The following is a 12,738-nucleotide window of genomic DNA, read 5'->3' on the forward strand; positions in this document are numbered from 1 at the left end:
GCACCAAAGCTGGCACAGATTTTTGCTCCCATCTTCCACTGATTTGTCACTTCCGCAGACCTAAAGGGTTAAAGAGAGAAAAGGTTTTGTCTCTGAAGAAGCTGGAAATTGCTGATTCCCCACAGAGAACAAATCTTGGGAAAAAAATACTAGACTATCACTATTCTCAGCACAGAGGATTCAAAGCAGAAAGCTGGCAGCATGTGTGCACAGAGGAGAGGACATTCAGTGTGTGGGTGCCAAAAAATGCAGTATCTCGCTTCCAGAGCAAAATCAGCTTATGTTTGAAGCATGACATGACCACATCCCTCACTGAGGGCTAGCTCCCTTGCGTGCTGTGGAGAAATTACCATAGCTCCAAAGCTGACATGATGGCTCGTGCAGCAGAATGCTGCTCTTAAGCAGCAGGCACAACTAGTCAGCATCTGCTGGCTGAAGAACAAGCAGAAGCCCTTACTCCATGCTGCAGAGTACTGAACCTGAGCTGAAAGGTACCATCACTGCAGTGAGACCCCAGCTCAGACTGTTCATTTGGGATGTTCGCAGTTTGCTTTGAAATTATTTAATCTGCACAGCTGCCACCAAGGCCGGTTCTGCCTTCCCTTTCACCTCCAGCTGCACATTCCTCCCTCCTCCTCTTCACTCAGCAGATGGTGAGCTGGCTCACAGGCCTGAGACATCCAAAAAGCAACCATGTTATCATGTCAAGGGGGTCAATTAGGTGGTGTGAGCACATGGCTGCAGGGGGATGAGTCTGAAGGGATGAAGTAGGATCCCATTTCCATCCCTGGAAGTGTTCAAGGCCAAGCTGGATGAAGCCCTGAGCAACTTAATCTAGTGGGTAGCACCCCTACTCATGAAGGTGGGGGGTTGGAACTGGATTATGTTTAAGGTCCTTTCCAACCCAAACCATTCTCTAATTCTATGGTAATTCTTTGATTCCTCTTTCAGTGAAGATTTAGATCAAATCCAACCAGCCAGGAGGGGTCTGAGCCATGATCGATCCCTGAGCTCATTGCAGAGTCTGCTGGGAGCATGCACAGGACCCTGGGAGCCTGTGGGTAAGGGCACCTAATTTCACAGGACAAAGACTTGTACTCTGCAAGCACTAACTACTCCAGCATTCAGGCTGGGGAAGTTTCCTTCTCAAAGATCCCAATTCAACCTTGTTCATCAAATGCACAATGAGATACAAGGTACTTCAAACAATAAAATGAAAAGGATTGGTGCTTACATCCCAGCAGCCAGAAAGATTTCAACTGTAAAGTTAGCTTAGCTCTTCTGTCATTAGAAAATATTTTCCCCACTGTCTCCACTGATGTTTGCAGCAGCACCATACTGATTGCTCCATCAAATACAGTCCAGAAGAGCAGCCAGGTCAGCACAGTAGCAGAGGTGATGTTTTCCATCACCCCTTCCCTTTCTCACTCTGAGTGAACTCAAGCACACAGTCTCACATTGCAATCACAAGGGCCTGTGCTTCTCATTTTGTCAGAGGAAGTCTATTCCTGTAATCAGTTTGGAGAAAGCCTGATGTTGCTGCTCTCAGAGAGACATCACAAGCTCACAATCTCTGGTCGGGCTCAGGCCAGGTGTTGGCAATGACATGTTCACCAAACAGATCCCAAAAATTCCTTTGGAGGTCTGAGATAAATAGAGGTGACGGTTTGAGTCCTCATCAGGTCAAAGGGTTAAATGTATCCCTGTGAAACAGCTCACCTCCCTTAAGGAAACAGTCTACAGTGCCCTATACAGATCTTCCAGATCTGCCAAGTGATTACACCCTCCTTTACAGGGAGTAAAGTCATCCACTGTGATATAAAACTCCAAAGATGCATTTTGCATCTTTGCTATTTGTTATTTGAGACGCTGGACTCCTCGTGCTACTTCAACCCTACGCCACAAATCATTTTAAAAGATGTTTTAATATCTGTTCCACAAATCTGCATAGACACCTCTCTGACACTTGATTAAAGCCAATAAGCACATGCCTATAAGAAGAACTGCTGTAACAGCACTTGGCTTTTTGACCAGGGTATCAATTCTCCCTTTGTCCACAGGAAAAGGGGCTTTTTATTTAATTGTGCTTCCCTCTCCTGGTCTCTGCAGTTCATGCTGTTCCCAGTCATGCTTCACAGAGTCCAGAGGATGTCAGCTTTGTCACTAATATTCCAGGAGGTGAACCTTGTCGGGATCAGCCAAGGATTTCATCAGCACAAGGTCAGTGCAGACACCTCCCTTCCTGTGGGAAACTGCGGTGACGCAGCTCCCTGGCCTGGTGCTCTGCAGCACTTTCTGGAAACTGTCTTCTTTTCAAGTCTGAGTAGGGCTATCAGAGATCAAATCACAGCCATTCAAGCGTAAGGCAGTGAGCATCACACACCACTGAACCACCAGAAGTGCAAAGCTGTGCCCACGCACGCACTCACTGGGCTGAGGTCGGCAATGTGCCTTGGCAGCAGCTGTGTGTGAGAGGATCTGAGCACAGGCAGGCAAAAGGACTGAAGGAGAAGAATTTCTGCTAGCAGTCCCCTTCAGGAGGTACATATGCACAGGAACTGGTGTAGCATGAAGAAATGTGTCCGTACTGAACAGGAAGACAAGCACATGAAGATACAGCATCGACACAGACAGCATCCTGTGCAGTTACTGACATGTTTTTCCATGCTATGCTGTGGTTTCTTTGGTAGTTACTCGTTTTTTCAGCCCTGCAAGGAGACAGAAAGTCCTTTCAGCAGCGAGCCCTGAGCAGTGTGCTTTCCAGCCTGTTGTTTACATCCTGGCTCCTGCCTATCCCAAAATCCTGCCTTGTCATAAGGCAGTAAGAGCAAGTCAGAACCTCAAAAGGAACACTGTTTTTTGGGTTGCCAAAGTGTAATGTTAAACAAAGAAACGACCAAAAAAGTCCTCACCTGGGAAAAATAACACTTTCTGATTCAACACACCTGTTCCTCAAGTTTAATTTTTGTTTTATGCGTGCTGAATTCCCTCAGCAGTAACGCTATGTGTGACACACAATAGGATCCTCCCTCTAAGTTTAATTGCAGCACAAAAGGTTGTAGATGCCTCATCCCCAGAAACATTCAAGGTCAGGTTGGACAGAGCTCTGAGCAACCTGGTTTAGTTGAAGATGTCTCTGCCCATGGCAGGGGGGCTGGACTAGATGGATTTTAAAGGTCCCTTCCAACCCAACCATTCTGTGATTCCATAAACCCAGAACTGCGACCTATGGGCACACTCTCTACACAGCATCTGTTCGATTTACAGCCTCCAGTACATGTTTACTCCTGCCAGCTCTGCAGTGGGATAGCAAGAGCCATTCTGCTCAGCTCATGCCTCTTCAATACCATTGTCATGACAGCAGGTTTCTTAATTGGCTGCGAAAGAAAGAGAGATCACAGCCCAGTCTTCCAAGCCCAGATTGATTTTTGTGAGGCTGAAATTTCAGGTATGAATTAAAAAAAAGAAATCAACCCCAAGTGCTTCATTTGGTGGCCAGTACTACTTGTTTCCAACATCATTCAATAGCAAACAGGACATACAAGAATACGATTTTCATGGAATGGCTTAAGATGACAGAACTAGGTCTTTAAATGAATGGTCATGTTATATCAAGGGATGCAAAGTATTTGAATGAGAATGTGTGCCTTCCTAAGAAAAATAATAGGAGAAAAACTGGAAGATAATGAAGCAGAAAATAGGAAAATAACACAAAAGACTCTAAAAACAAAGTTGCAGATGGCTGTACTGGGGGACTCTCTCCCGAGCCAAAAAGGCCTTATTCCAGAAGAACACGTTCAACAAAACAAACCCTAGCAAAGATGAATAGGGCAAGGAATTCACAAAGAAGGGATTTATGGGAGATGGAGTTATCCTGGCTTCTATCTATCCCCTTCAAATAGGAGTCAATATACAGGCAATTGCTTAGCTTTAACAGCCTGAGTCTGTTGAACTAGTTGCCACTGAATGGTTTTGAAGGTCACATCTTAATCTCTGACGTGTCTGAAAGAGAAGCTTTCATTTATATATTTGCTCAAATCACTTGGCCATATGGCTTTGATCTAAGCTGACATTTCTAGCAATTTGCCAGGGTTTTTTAATATATGATATTAAAAAACCACCACCAAAATGTTTAAAAATAGGCTGAAACAAATCTTTTTATTAATGCTTGGAGAAAAGGAACATTTCTGCATTTCCTATGCTGTGCTCATGCACTGCACTAAAATTGATAAATGGTTTAGAAATGTCAACTTGTATATCCAAGAGGATGATAAAATGAGGATAATATTTAGCTAACAGTGACCTCATAATTGTTCCCTACTAATGAGAGGGTAAAATCCTTGTCACATGCACATTAACAATAATAGCTGCCTTACAGATGAGCCACTGGTAATAGACTTGCTTTTCTGGATGTTTCTTTTTAAAAGCCCCTTGGAAGAAGATCCGAGATGTCTTGATGCTCACAGATCACATAGGAAAAACCCACATCTCTCAAACACATCACCACCCTCTCTCTTATGACTTTGTGGCATCCTGGACTTGTGAGCATTGCCGGATTTTCTGTTTCCTCAGGTCTGACAGGTCGGCTCCTCCCCAAGCCGCTCCTAGAGCTGTCAGAGCTGTCAGATTAGACAAGGACTGTGTCAGGAGGCCCTGCCACTCAGGAATGAGTGACTTTCAGGCACTCATGGCATCATATCTGATGACAGACTATCTGACTTATCCTCATGTCTCTCCACCCACACCTAACAATAAGTTTGCAGTGAAGGCAGCCCACACATGCACTGACATGCAGGTGAGGTGGCCGATACCAGCCCAGGCTGGAAGTGCGCAACCAGAAAAACTCCAGCATGACCAAAAGAAGTCATACCACCTGCAATCCACCCAGGAAGACCATGATTTTTACATGAATCATTGTGATGCATTTTGAACTGCACTTAGATGTTTTTTAGTTTGGATCTGCTTGTATTCTCTTTTTCCAGCCTTAAATGTTTATTGATATGAGGCAGTATCCAAGGTACACTGAGTTCCTCGCATTGCAGATTGAAACTGCTGCAGCCCTGATTTATTCTGTCTAAACTCTACTTGAGTTTCTGTGCTTAAAATTTTCCATTGCTGATTTTAAGCCTTTGAAACACATTTGAAACAGCCATTATGAAACACAAGGCATAGGGACAAACACTGAAGGATATGAATGTGGCTGCAGTTCACACCTGGAAGATCACATCATAATAAAGGCACCCCTAAAGAGAGCTAAAGAGGTAGGACAAATACGTTTGAACCACATCAGACCAATGCTGAAATAAAAGCTTAAGCTGTAATTTTCCTCAGTGAAAAGATTGACTCTTGGATAGAGAACAAGAATAGGAATCACCGGCCCAAACAGTCTATGCAAAATGTATGATCAATTTAAAATAGAGAGAAGGAAGGGGGGATTACGTGCAGTGATGGAAGGCTCACTACAGAAATTGCTGTTATTTCCTCTGTGATACTTGAGAAGGTGGCTATAAACCCCACTTACTTCTCATAAAGCAAGATGCAATTTGTACCTCCCTCACATGGTTGTCTTGTCAGGGGGAGGTACCTGCAAAATATTGACCGGAGGATTCTGCAACTGTTACAGAGGTTCAGAGATAAAGCATCTGCCATCTTTTATCATGGTCTCAGGTGTCTGTATTTGTCCTTTAAAACAGCTGTTTGAGCTTTTAAATCAAAAAGGGTGAACTCTGCACAAACTTAAAGCCTGACTTTTTTCTAATAGACTTGTGCTAGGTAAGCTCCATGATAGATTGGTAGGATAGATAGATAGATAGATAGATAGATAGATGTCAAAAAACAATGAATGAATGCTTAATTAATCAAGTAATGAACCTAATAGAAAAGCCCGTATACCTTACCCTTTATACACCCTATATATGCACACTAAATGTGTGTATGCACTTAACTGTGTGTGAATATATGCACAAAAACACACCCATACTAAAATCAGATGCTGTTTAATACTGATTGACACAAAAACTATCACCCATTTCCTCCCCAAACTGTGTTAACTGCAGCAGGTCGGGCTGCAAAGATAGCAAAACACTATTTTCAGCTCTCTTTGCAACTTCTTCTGTTACTGAAATGCCTAACTTAAGTGGAAAATCAGATGGGTTTGGAAATTTGCCAAAACCAGTTGCCAGCTCAGTATATCTCTAATACTTGGCATCCTCTAAATATAGGCCTTTTATTCTGGAAGAAGCAAGCGCTGAGGATGCTATTCTGCTTCTCGGAGCAGTGGTTTCATTTTCCCTTCTGAGACCCACAGTTCAAACTGAGGGGGAAACAAAGGAACTGCTGTTCTCCCTATTCAAATTAATTTATTTAATAAACAACTCAATAATTTCTTCTTTGTTACAGGGAATTTTTTAGGGTCTTTACTTTGGAAAGAGCTTCTCCAGAGGAATTGCCAGGGGCCCATCTAGTCCGGTATCCTGTCTCTGACAGTAGCTAATGCCATGAACAGTTATGGAATAACTTATTTATAAGGGAAGTTTCTTCGCCCTGAGGAGTTTGAGGTTGCCTGTGCCTGGAAGCATGCAAGTTTATAATGCTTATTTTTATCCCTTCACATATAACCACAGACAGTCTCTCCAGCTCTATCCAGTTCTGCTCCTTCCTGCTGGGCTCTCTGGCTCAGTGATGCCTAATGGCAGCCATTCCCCATAGGTTCCTTGTGCTCTGCATCTCTGTGGGGCTCAGTGGATAAATTTGCCATGTATCACCTTTCAGAGTTACTGGAAGCTCCTGTCTGATGAGCAGGGGGAGCAGCAAAGCCTGATTTACATTCTCTGCACCATTTGATAGAGGGTGTGGGTGCTTTTTAGAGGGTTTTTTCTTCTTTTTTTACTCTTAACATGTTATCTTTCATTTCTTCATCCCACATTTCTAATTTGTCACAGTCTCTTTTCAAAGGCAACTTGCATTTCTCTTATCCCCTCTGTAGTCCTTCTTTTTCTCCAGTATATTTTTTAGAAATGTAGGATTGGAAGGACCCAGGAAACTATTCAAAAATCCATCAGCCTCTGTCTTAAAACTGGTCTGCAGCTTTCACTCTCTCACTACTGCAGACACTCACAGCCCCAGCTGCAGTGTGGTGACCATTCACCATGAGCCAGCTCACACCTTTGTGTCCTTGTGCTCATCCATGAGGTTTTCCACCCCTCAGCTCCGCATGTGGCTGATGCAGAGGGCACTCAGCATCCTTCACACACTCTGCTTGAACTGAAGAAAGGGATGCTTTTCTCCTCTCTTGCTGAAAGATGCTTGTGAAATACTGAAACACTCACTAGGTGGTATCCTAAGGACCTTCTGTCCCAGTATTTATACATCCTTGAGTTTTATTTGCTCTCCTAACAACCTTTCCCAGTGTGCAGGAAATGCCATGCAGACTCCCACGAGTCTCTTCCTGGGCAGTGACAGCTGACCATGCATCAAGCAGAGAGAGCAAATCTTCTGCACCTAAACTTATCAACGGCCTTCACAAACAGACCCGATCCAGACTGGGATTGGTATCTCAACTTGTATTCAGTGGCATGAACACAACACAGATGGTACCTTCACCTCCTGGGGTTTCAAGCAACCTGATGCTGCCAGCACCTGCCAGGGGAGCTGTTTGTTCCCCAGGGGGCACATGGATAAATGTTTTCCAGCATGAGTGAGGCTTCAGCTCTTTTTCTCACGAAAGTCTGGTTGTTTCCAAGTGGCTTCAACTCACTGATACCCTGATATCTAATGTACCAGCATCCCTCCTGCTAAGCCATCCAGCAGAAAGGAGTGGGAAGGACAGCCCTTGTGCTCCCTACAAAGAGGAGACCATCACAAGGGATATGGCTGACTGGAGACACCACCTCACAGCTGGATGCAAGAATGGAAAAGCCCAAGTCCCCAGAGGGGACTCAGCAGACCAGAGCTACTTACACTGCTCCCTTGGTGTCTACCAGGTCCCATGGGATGTGCAGCCCCCCCACCCCATGGGCTGAAGGAGAGGGAGGGGATGGGTCTTCCATGGACAGAGCAGGACAGGGAGCCTCAGGTGTGGCAGGAGGTGGCTGCATGAGAGCAGAGTGCCTGAGCAGAACAAAACCCTGACTGCAGCCACACAGAGGAGAGGTGAGAGAAGGGAGAAGGGGAACTGCCTGCACTGATGCTCTGCTGCATAAACGGGCTGGAAATGAGCAGGGACAGCTCTGCCAGAGGGGACACAGAACGGACACTTGCTCCAGCTCACATCATGAGAACACTGAAAGAACGCCAGCCACAGAAGAGGACTTTCATCTTGGTGCTTTGTTCTTTGCTCTTCATTAGCAGGAAGCTCCCATTTGTGAGATTAAATCTTCAGGAAAACTTCAGGGCCCCAGCCTTGCTAATGCCTCTTCTAAACACCAGGCAGCAGTATCCAGAAAGCGTGAACACTCTAAAGGCCAATCTTTATCAAATATCTTGATTAGCAAACGTGTGCAGCTGAAAACAGCTGAGTGATGCCTGTAGGGTGGAGGCAGTCCTACAGCTGGAGAGGGACTGGGGGGCAGCAAGGAACAACGTCACAATCAAAGGAGGGTTTGATGGATGGAGAGGCAAATTTTACACAGACAGGGGAAATAACTGATCTTTCTTAGCTGTGCCAGTGGTGGAAGGGAAGATATCAAAGAAAAGCAGGACAGAAATGAACAAAGCAAATAATTAGGCAAATTAAATATTTGTCTTCTTTGCATTATGATATGCTGAGGCAGTCAGTAGTAGAGGATCTCACTAAAGGTCAGCCTGCTCAGGGAAAGCAGTCAACTCCTTTCTGCGCGGAGCCAGAATAAAGCAGCCTGAAGCATCTCCACCTGAACCATCCCAAACAGATGTGCATCTAACCGGGGCTAAAATCCCAGGGCTGGAGAGTCCACCCTCTCCCCAGACAATCCATTTCAGCATTCCACACATCACTTCAAGGAGGCTTTTTCTAACATTTAAGCTCTGTTTTTCCTTGCTATAATTTCAAGATTCTTCTCCAATCCCCTGCAAATGCAGGGAGCAACTGACTGGCTGTCTCTGCAGTCACCTTTTACACTTACAGAGTCAATTACTGCATCTCCACTTTCATCACTCTCCCTATCCAAGGCTTGTGAAAGGACCCTGTTACCACAGAAGCTGACAGTCTCACATCTCTAACAGTGTCACTCTGTTAAAAACACCCTTCTGAGTAAGCCAAAGCCAGGCCACCATTCTGTTTATGGTTTAAATCTTGAATCCTGTGTGACTTTCCCAAGGTCAGATGACAAGGCTTGAAGAGAAGGAAGCTGCATCTCCCACTCCCTCTCTCTTCCAAGCCTATCCGCTGGGCTCTCCTCCTCCTGTTCCAGGCTGCAGGGTGAGAACTGAGTGCTGCAGGCTGTGTTCCTCAAAATGACTCACTTTCGCAGTGTTTTCATAATGTGGAGAAGAAGGTGACTCAGAAACTGCTCCTCAATAAATAAATCATGGGTTGCTCACAAGGGGTGAGCAACAAAAGGACAGTGAGTGTTCAATGCTGTGCAAGCAGCTTGTGTTGTACCTCCCAACCACTTCATGGCTGGAGCCTCTCCAGCATCTGCCAGGCTATGTAAGATAATCTGCCTGCTTTATCTCAGGATTGGTGTTAAGAGATTGTCTGGGGGCCTTGTCCGAAAGGAAAGCCCCCAATTTATAAACACACAATAATAAATGGCCTCTCCCCAGCTCTCTCTCAAGGCAGCAGGTCCAAGAGGTGTGATTTTGCAGACAGGGAGTGAGGCCCAGGGAGATTTGGTGATCTGCCAAGAATCACACAGGAAAGCCATGTCAGCTCAAGGAATTAAACCACACTCTGCTGAGCCCCAACCTGACTGTGTGCCTGAGCCCAGCTCCTGACTGTTCCTGCAGCAATGGTTCCTGCTGAGTGCATAGCTCAGAAGCTGTCCATGGATCTTTACCAGAAAGGAGATCAAGTTAAAATGTTTGGAACTGGTTCTCCAGCACACCAACCTGAGTTCAAGCATTTGGGTTTTAACCTTTCCATATAAAAAGAGAGGTCCTTTCAAAAGTTTTAAAAAAAAAGTTATTTTTGGAAAACAGAACTCACCCACAGAAGCTCAGGGTTCTTTCTAAGTCTCTTTGATTCACTGCGCTTACAGGACATGGGGAGCCTGAAAGTCCCTAAACTCTGAAGTTCTGGGGCAGCCCAAGGAATTTAGGCTGTTTGTGGAGTGAGATGGGAACAGTTCTCTCTTCAAACACCCAACTTCTTAAGCTGTCCCAAAGAGCAGCTTGGACACACACAGACATCCTTACCAGATGCTTGTTTCCATGGAAGGGAAATCCAGGCCTGAGGCCAAGACACACACCTGATCTAGAAGATTAGAAAACCAGGGTCAAGGGATGTTCTTAAGTACAGAATATAAATGGGCCTCAAAAGAAAAAAATCTTGAAAAGATGAAAATCTAAAGTTATCTTGATTTTCACACTGGCTAGTCCCTCTTTCTTTTATCTTCTACTTCCGCTCCATGGGAAACCTTGAAATCTAACTTGGCCCCATTTTTAGATGATTTTTCCTGTGAAGCTTCGATTTCTAGTGAGCTCTGCTTATCAGCCCATTTTTACCATCCTGATAAGCAAAACTCATTTAAACAGTATTAGTGCCACACTATGTGATCATATACCAGTGGCCCTAAAAGAGAAGTTGAAAGGAAGAGCTTTGCAGGCATAAAGCTCCATTTGCAGTGACCAGGAAAGCAGATCTCAATTCACCTGAGAAGGTGCTTGGTGCATTTTGTTATCCCAAATTGTAGTCTTTTGTGTACATTCTTCGTCAGCTCAGGAATCTGTAAACAACCACTCTATGTTTGGAAGAGAATACTGATGCCATTTTGCAGGTGACATGTTTAATAGTTAATAAACTTGATTCAGGAACTGACAGCTGCAGTTTAGAGCTGGAAGAGATTTGATTTAATAACAGATCTACCCAGTGCAATAGCCAATTTGGTTAATGCAGGAAGGAATTTGGTTTTCAACTGATCCCTTCCCTTAGCAAAAGGAAGCAGCATCTGTGTTTCAGTGCCCTGAACCAATTACTCTCTACACTCCATTTCTGCATATGAGATCTGCATTTCCCAATTAATAAACATCTCATACTGCTCACTTGACTCCTTTGGTGTGTCAAGTGTCTGCAGCATTTCTGAAATGAGAGCAGAGTTCTCCAGCACCTCACAAGTGAGTGGCAGAGTGACCAGCTCAATTGACTCAGATGCCTTGAAATTCATGCAGCAAAAAACACCAAGGCTGGAAAGGGAGGAGGGAGCTCTTGATTCCTTCATGTCTGAAAGTAAGAAAGCAAAAGGGGAGGCAGGACTTTTTCCTTCTAAAGGAAAAAAAATCAAAATTTGTGAAAGGGAGTGGACTATTTTAAGTTTGATTTCAAGTCATCTTAGGCCCTAGATGCAATATATATTGTGGGGCTGTCTGGATTTATACAGGGAGGGGGAATTTTGGTAGCCTTGGCTTAAGTAGGTACATTTGCTGTAGCTGTCTTTTGCTAAAGCCAAGTTAGTGATTTCTGATGCAAAATGCTTCCTCCCAAAATGTCTGATTTGTGTCCCTTAGACCACTATGACTGTGACATCAGCGTGCACTTTACACCTTGCTTTTTAAAGCTCTAACCTATTTGTCAAACATTGTGTCTTCTTTCCTTACCCCACATGAGACATCTATCAGACACCTCTGAATTCCACTTTTCCAGGTGAAATTATAAGCCTAACAGACCTGGTGTTTCTTCACAGCCTGGAATAGTTCTATCCATTTGGTGTTCATGGACATCCCCTGTCCTGGACCAAATCAGGGTGGACATTTTCATTTTTCTGACAAAATAAACACTTGATTCTGTGTTTGCATTACATTAATTCTGTTAAAATCAAAAGCATTCTTTTTCCTAGTTGCCTTTCTTCTCAACCCTCTTGCCCCCCTGCTTTTCCTTCAGGAAATGGCACCACATCTTCTGAGAAGCTTTAAAAGGGAATATTTTTTGAACGCATAGAAAATATGAATATCTATCTCTTTTTCTTCTCTCCCTCTAGTAAGGAAATGCAACACAACCTTAAAACACCCAGATACAATCCGTGGTGACAAAACCTGCAGAGAGCCCAGCAGTGGGAAACATCTGAAAGCAAGAGGATTGTGGGGTCTCACATGAGCTCACTCTCCACAGGAAAGGTGGAGGAGAGAGTGTCCATCTCACATGAAGGGAATGAAGGTGTGGCAGGTCAGAACCGAGTCCTGCTGTGAGGAAAGGTGCCAAATTTGCAGCATGAGCAAAAGCTGCCTTTGGTTGATGTGACAAGCACTGTTACTGCATGACTGTGGATGGATTCAGTTCTCTGCATGTGCCCCAGCTCTGCCTCCACATTTAATTTATGCAGGATACAAATCCACCCTCTTGCCTTCATCAGTGCCCTGACTTATGCACGCATGGTCTGATTAATCGCAATAAATCTGTGGAGGGGAAGGGGTTAACTTCTTCATTTGGAATTTGGTTCCACTGCTGATGCACCAGCAAGAATTGAGTCCACTGACACTTGCTCTCTCTCCAAATCATATTAGTATTTCAGGCTCCATAGGGAGAAAAGAAAAAAATCAAAAAGAATGAAAAACCCCCAGAGCCTGGTCAGGCGGCGCTTACAATCCAGTTAGAATGGTTTAAAG

The sequence above is a fragment of the Corvus kubaryi genome, unplaced genomic scaffold (assembly GCF_017639235.1).
Source record: "Corvus kubaryi isolate FWS band 111438036 unplaced genomic scaffold, C.kubaryi_AGA036_p1.0 66, whole genome shotgun sequence".
NCBI classification, from domain to species: Eukaryota; Metazoa; Chordata; class Aves; order Passeriformes; family Corvidae; genus Corvus; species Corvus kubaryi.